Source organism: Carassius auratus, chromosome 17 (assembly GCF_003368295.1).
Source record: "Carassius auratus strain Wakin chromosome 17, ASM336829v1, whole genome shotgun sequence".
Taxonomy (NCBI): Eukaryota; Metazoa; Chordata; class Actinopteri; order Cypriniformes; family Cyprinidae; genus Carassius; species Carassius auratus.
Genome location: NC_039259.1, coordinates 13,727,698 through 13,734,265, shown reverse-complemented (window position 1 = coordinate 13,734,265; position 6,568 = coordinate 13,727,698).

Here is a 6,568-nt window from a genome sequence, read left to right as displayed (position 1 = left end):
ATTGATCATTTTAATTATATTTTTGGACATTTGTGTTAAGTTTGTTTTATTCAATTAACAGTTTTGGTACAGTCAGTGTTGGGACACTGATGTTCAAAATAAAATCTGGGTCCTTAAGAAAAACCAGTTAACCATGTCTAAATATCCCATAAAAAAATAAAGGTGCTTAAAAGGTTCCTTACAGCAATGCCATAGAAGAACCATTTTTGGTTTCACAAAGAACCATTCATTCAAAGTTTATTTAAAGAATCCTCTCTTTCTTACCTTTTAATAATCTGAAGAACCTTCTTTCACCAACAGAAAACATTTTGTGAAACATAAAGGTTCTCCAGATGTTAAAGGTTCTTTATGGAACCATTTAAACAAAAAGGTTCTTCTGCAGCATCATGAAGTACCTTTATTTTTAAGAGTGGCAGATTTAATTCCCTCATAGTATGAGTAAGATGGAGCAAGCATACACCACTGACACTTAGAATGAAAAACATACTTCCCCACAGTGTTCGAGTCGTCAGCTGACTTTCCTGCCTGGTGCCTCAAACCCCAAATTCTCATCAGCTGACCAGTCCCTGAAGTCTGAACCCAAGACACACACTCACACACTGCTGTATTCAGACCATTCACATGATTACAGGCAGGAAGGCAGCATGACTGCTGAGATGAGTCTCTACACAAGTACATAATACATCAGTAGGTCCTCAATGTTTAGTAAGGATTATCGTCAGCATGAAATCAAAATGGACAATATTTACTTTCTTAGCAAGATTTTGGGTCGCTTTCCCTTGCTTGTGCATTAATCTGTGCACTTTATTCCAAAGCAACTTTTTTTTTTTGTCTTATTAATCTCCCAGCAAATTTAATAATCATGCTCCATATTAAAAAAAAAATTCTGTTGACATCATTTATGCCATCATAATATAACAATGTGATATTTAGAACTTCAGCCTCCTTGTGCCCTTGCACCATCTCATTCTCAGCAAGCAGAAGCTCAGAAAATGACCTTGGATTCCTTGAACAAATCTTTTATAGTTTCAGCATCATATTCAGGTACGGAAACCTCACTTTTCGCAATCAATTCGTTTCCACTGAATTAGTGTTGATATCCTTAAATAAAACTTTTGTTTTTACGTTACTTCAAAAAAAATTATATGTTAATTGAAGTAGAGATTAATCAAAATTAAATTAAAAACAAAATATAACAAAATAAATTTTAAAGTACCTAAAGACACTAAATAGAAATATTTTACAACATAACTAAAAGGAAAAAAACACACTTTCCACAAGCTACAATAAATGCTGAAAACAAAACAACACATAGACAGCAGTTACTGATAGTTAAAATGTGAATGTTTAATTTTATGCATGCACAAAAATAAGTGCAATGCACAGAAAAATAGTAATTATAAAAATAAAAATAAATCATAGAAAATAAAGAGTAGAGTCCTACAGTTTAAACGCAAATACAAATTGAGGAGAACTATCTATTTTTACTTAAATTTTGTTATAGGGTAAAAAAAGACTAGTGTAGCCTTGATCATTAGCCAAAAAATATCTACAAATGTTTACATTTGTGGTTGTTTAATGCAGACACTGAAGCATATGAAAAGAGTTTGACATATCTAGGGAGGCACAGAGAAATCATTTAAAGGGACGTTTACCTCAGAGTGGAAGGTAAGATGAAAGCAGTGGAGAAATAATTTAGCTGTGCAAACAAGAAGGTTGGCTGAGGAGGGGCTTTTCCTCTTGGGTAAGTAAGGTTACCTGGGGTGGCTGGAGCTCTCTTTGAAACGAGGCTACATGTTTCCATATGCCAGGAGCTACTGCTACCAGAGCAGAGTATGTCCCAGGAGCCGTTTGTTCCCTTCTCAATGGCTTGGCGGTGAGCCCTTTAGACCCCTAGCTGTCAAGGTTCAGGTGCCATGCGGAAATATGAATCCACCTGAGAATTTCTGAATACATTGGTAAATAGATTGTGTGAGATTTGTTCCTGTTTTGGAGCTATTCTTCAACATTTCCACACTATTCATTTAGGCTTGTACAACCAATAAGTCAATTTCAACAAATGTTTTGTTTAACAAACATTAATAAAATGAAAGTTCTTCTATTAGACAACAATTTGTTAGAAACAGTATGTGCAAGCTATTCCGAATTACCCTTGCTTTTTATGCAAAAACGCATAAAAATAACAAAAATAACACATAAATAACACATAACAATTTCAACATTTACTTTGTCCAATTACTGTGGGTGAACAAAATGTTTAATGTAGTGTCAACACAAAAGGTTTAAGACGCACCAAAAGTTAGGATTGAATATAATTAATACTGTATTTATGTTCTTTCTTGGTATCAATGGCTCCGTGAAGAACCTTTAACATCTGTTCAACTTTTCCACTGCACAAATGGTATTTATCGGGCATTGTTGCCACCACTGAATTGGACCCAGAAGTGACGGTCTTGCTTCCCCAGTAACCAAGATGTTTGTTGTGTTAAAGTGCTTTGTTGATGGAATGAATAGGAATCATGCACCATGTTCATCCTTCCATATTTCTTAGAAAAATCTTATTAAGCCAAAATGTAAGATATTAAGTCAACACAATATTTTGAATACAAGGAAGCATCCCTTTCATTGACGACCATATAAACTACCCATGTTAGTGTATATATTCAACACTCTTTCTTGACAGTTAAATAAATCTTGTTTTTGCTGTGTAAAATACATACAAACTGAATCAAACTGAATCAAATGTTTATTTGGCTACACTCCAGTTTCATTCATTTTTATCTAGAGACTTATCCGGTTACAGCTGATGTAAACGGCTGTGAAGGTTTTGAGTGACAGTGTTAAATCTTGCTTAATCATCATTATGATCCCTGAGCCAACAGAGCGGTAAAGAAAAAACATGCATTATTTGAGTCCAAGTTGGCTATGGTCACAATTGTTTTGCCAGTCTACAAAAATTGTATATTTGAAAGTTGACAATTAACATACAGTACAACAACATGGCTGATTCCAAATCATTCTGCTCTCAAATGCATGTACTAATAGTAATTTAGCACACTTTACATGGGAGAGAAACTTACTGGCATGTTTATCACGTCTGTCCTGTAAGAACAATATTCACTATTTCTCTGAAAAACACCGGAAATACAGTTTCTTGAGTTCACAACATCAGCATCTATTCAGTTAGTGTTGGTTAGTTAAAACAATCACAGTCTTTCTTCAAGGCTTTACCATGGAAAAAGGCTCAAGTCTTTTGTCATTATCGTCTGGGGAAGCAAGTCATCTGAACTAAACACATGATTCAAAGGAATGAGAGAGAGCAAGAGAGAGGTAAACAGCATCTAATCTTCTTTAAGTACCAATAGATTCCTGGAAAACCTTCTGTAGAAATCCCTCCTGGAAAAAATAAATAAAAAATTAATTAACTGCAATACATAATAAATTACATTATCCTGCTACAGGACATAATTCTCATGAGCATCTCTTTAAATAATGTTGTATTTGAATGCTGAAACCTGTCAAGTGTTCCCTTGGGCTGTGCTCCCACATACCTTACAATGAAGAACCTAATCTCACCATTTGTTTTAGCAGCACACAAGATCCTTCTCCTTGTACATGTTATTAAATTATCAATTTGCTTAAAGCTTAATTACCATGTTTTATGTAAATGAACTTTTCAACTGTATATTTACTGAAAATTAAAGTTGTACTAAACTACTTAGAAGAAGACCAAAGCTAGTTTTCACATGTTTTACTCCAGTGAAAAGCTGAGTTTTTTGGAAAGCATACAGTATTCTGTTTCTCAGTATTACAACAAATCATCACAGCATCGATGATTACCCCAGGTACAGTGCCTCAGCCTAAATTCTCACCAGCTGACCTTTAAAATTGCACTTACCACACACACTCATCCACTCTCATACACACTCATACTTACACACCACTGGAGAATTCAGACCATTCACATGATTACAAAAAGGCAGCTGGACTTCTGAGCTATTCCAGACTGTCTTTTGGCAAGCTTATCCAGCGTGCACTGCAGGGGGCACACCGGTAGCATCAGTGTCCAGTACAGTCTTGCTAACCATCACACAGTCCTGTACTTTTAGCCCGAATAAAGATTAGCAAAAAACTGACTTTAAAAAACACTGACATCAACCAGCTCGGCTGTAGCTGGTACAAACAGATTTGTGAGCATGCAACATCACTTTGCTTCATCTTTTGTCTGCCGATACATTTAGTTCAGGCAATTAAACGATGGCCCACCAAAAAAAAAGAAAAAAAGAGGGCATTAACAGTCCACCCTGAGGCTGATTCCTTGTTGCTGGACTTTAACACACACAAACTGATGTGCTGCGATTAGCTGTTAGAAATGTATTTAGTTTTGCATCGTAGTTTTACAAAAATCCATGTTTAATTCGTTTCATGTGTCTTTGAAATTGCTTGTGAAATTTACTAGCAAACTGTGTTTCTACACCAAAGAAAAGTTCAACAGAAATGAACATTTGCCGAAAATGTACTCACCCTCAGACCATCCAATATGTAGATGAGTTTGTTTCTTCATCAGAACATATTTGGAGATGTTCCACTTCATAAAAACATAATAATACACAAGTAATCCACACAAACTCCAGTACAATTAATGTTTTGTGAAGTGAAAAGCTGCGTATTTGTAAGAAAACCATTAATATAAACCATTGCTTCTAGTCTTCTATTCACAATCTTGCTTTCTCCAGTGAAAACGTTGTGCCATCTGAATCAGGAGAGAAATATGCACCTTTATAAGACCTAAAACCATACATAATTTCTCCAAATCTGTTCTGGTGAAAAAACAAACTAATCTACATCTCTGATGGCCTGAGGGTGATTTTCAGCTAATCTTCATTGTTGGGTGAGTTATTCCTTTAAATTGTGTTTGTGTAAAATAAAATAAAAAACAGGTTGACTGCCATAGGCACACAAAGGGAGAAAAATTCAGAGGAAAGAAAATTGGTATTTCCAAATAGGATCCATTATGTCAAATCTCACCCCATGTGAAGGGTCCTGGGTGACCCTCCATAGCAACCTGCTAACCATTTTCATTTCTGTCCATCAATTTTACTTACTCAGTCTCAGTCAATACAAGTGAATCAGATTCAGTAAGTAATCCAAAAATCAACTGGGCATAACTTTGCCCTAGATATTAAGAAAGTCAAGAAGTAATCTAACCATACCTGACCAGCAGGTTCACTGACTGAGGCTGAGACTAGGAAGGAAGTGGCAAAAATATTGATGCAGTGAAGTGAGCCAGACAACAGCCTGAAGTCGATAACAGTATTGGCAAAAAGCTAAAAAAAAATAAAATAAATAAATAAACACACACACACACAAACTGCATTTTATGTTGGTGAAAATCCAAGATTGCATTTAAAATGGAACTGAAGTTTGAAGTGGACAAGATGTGGCTGAAAAACATCAGCTATTCGCGCTCATGACTTTTTGTTTCATTGCAGACATGCTATTTGGGACTTTACATTGAATAATGGTCAAATAAATAATAAAATATACTGTATATGTGTTACTGGATCATATATCCATAAATTTTTTGAGGTGCGTTTTCCAATATGACTGAAGTCAATCTATTACAGATAAATTGCTTTGACTGTAAAAATATACTATTACCAATGATGTGCTTTTCCTTCAGTGAATTCAATTTAATATATGTGCTATTTCCAGTGTCTGGGAGAACTTGTTTTGGCACTCAAATATCACACTTTTCTCAAGTTTTATAGTGAGGGTTGTAGAACAGTTGAGAGAAAATGGTTTGTGATTTTAATTTAGTTTCTTAAAATTACAGATTTGGATATTTGTTTTACCTTTTGTGACTAATTAATTCAATAGCAATATTATTTTTGTAGAGAATATTGCTATTGCATTAGGCAACTGACCTTAACCTGATGTTTTCTTAAAAAAAAAAAAAAAAAAAAAAAAAACTTATTCCAAAGGCATTTTTCCTTTACAGAGTACAACCACTGCATCCTGTGGTCACTGCTTATGAACCACTTTCTTGTCATTTGTAAATGTAGGGCCTCACACAATAAGAACCCTTGCAAAAAGCCTGGAAAAAATGTTGCTCGGCAATTCGGAACCATATAAGCTGCTTTCTACCTAAGTCTGTCAAAGTGACTCAACAAGGATTAATTTACAACAACCCATCATTTTTAATAGGGCAATTTTGTAGAAAAGGTAAATAAAATGTTAGTACTGTTTTACACTGTCTACTGCAATAACAAACAGAAGTTCTCAATTAAGAAAAACATTAAATGACATTTTTTTGTGAGACTGTTACTTTAAATGTTCAATGGTTAATATTATTAAGCTACACACATCCATGAAACTCTTAAAATTGGTTATAACTGTATATTTTATCCACGTGATAAAATGCTCATTTCTGAATTTAAAATTGATATCATTAATGTGATATACAGTATTTAACAGTTACTTTATTAAGAATAGTCTACACTATTTATATAGTAGAATCCATGCCTTTCCCAAGGATTGTAGTAGTAGTGTCTAGTCTAGTCAGTGT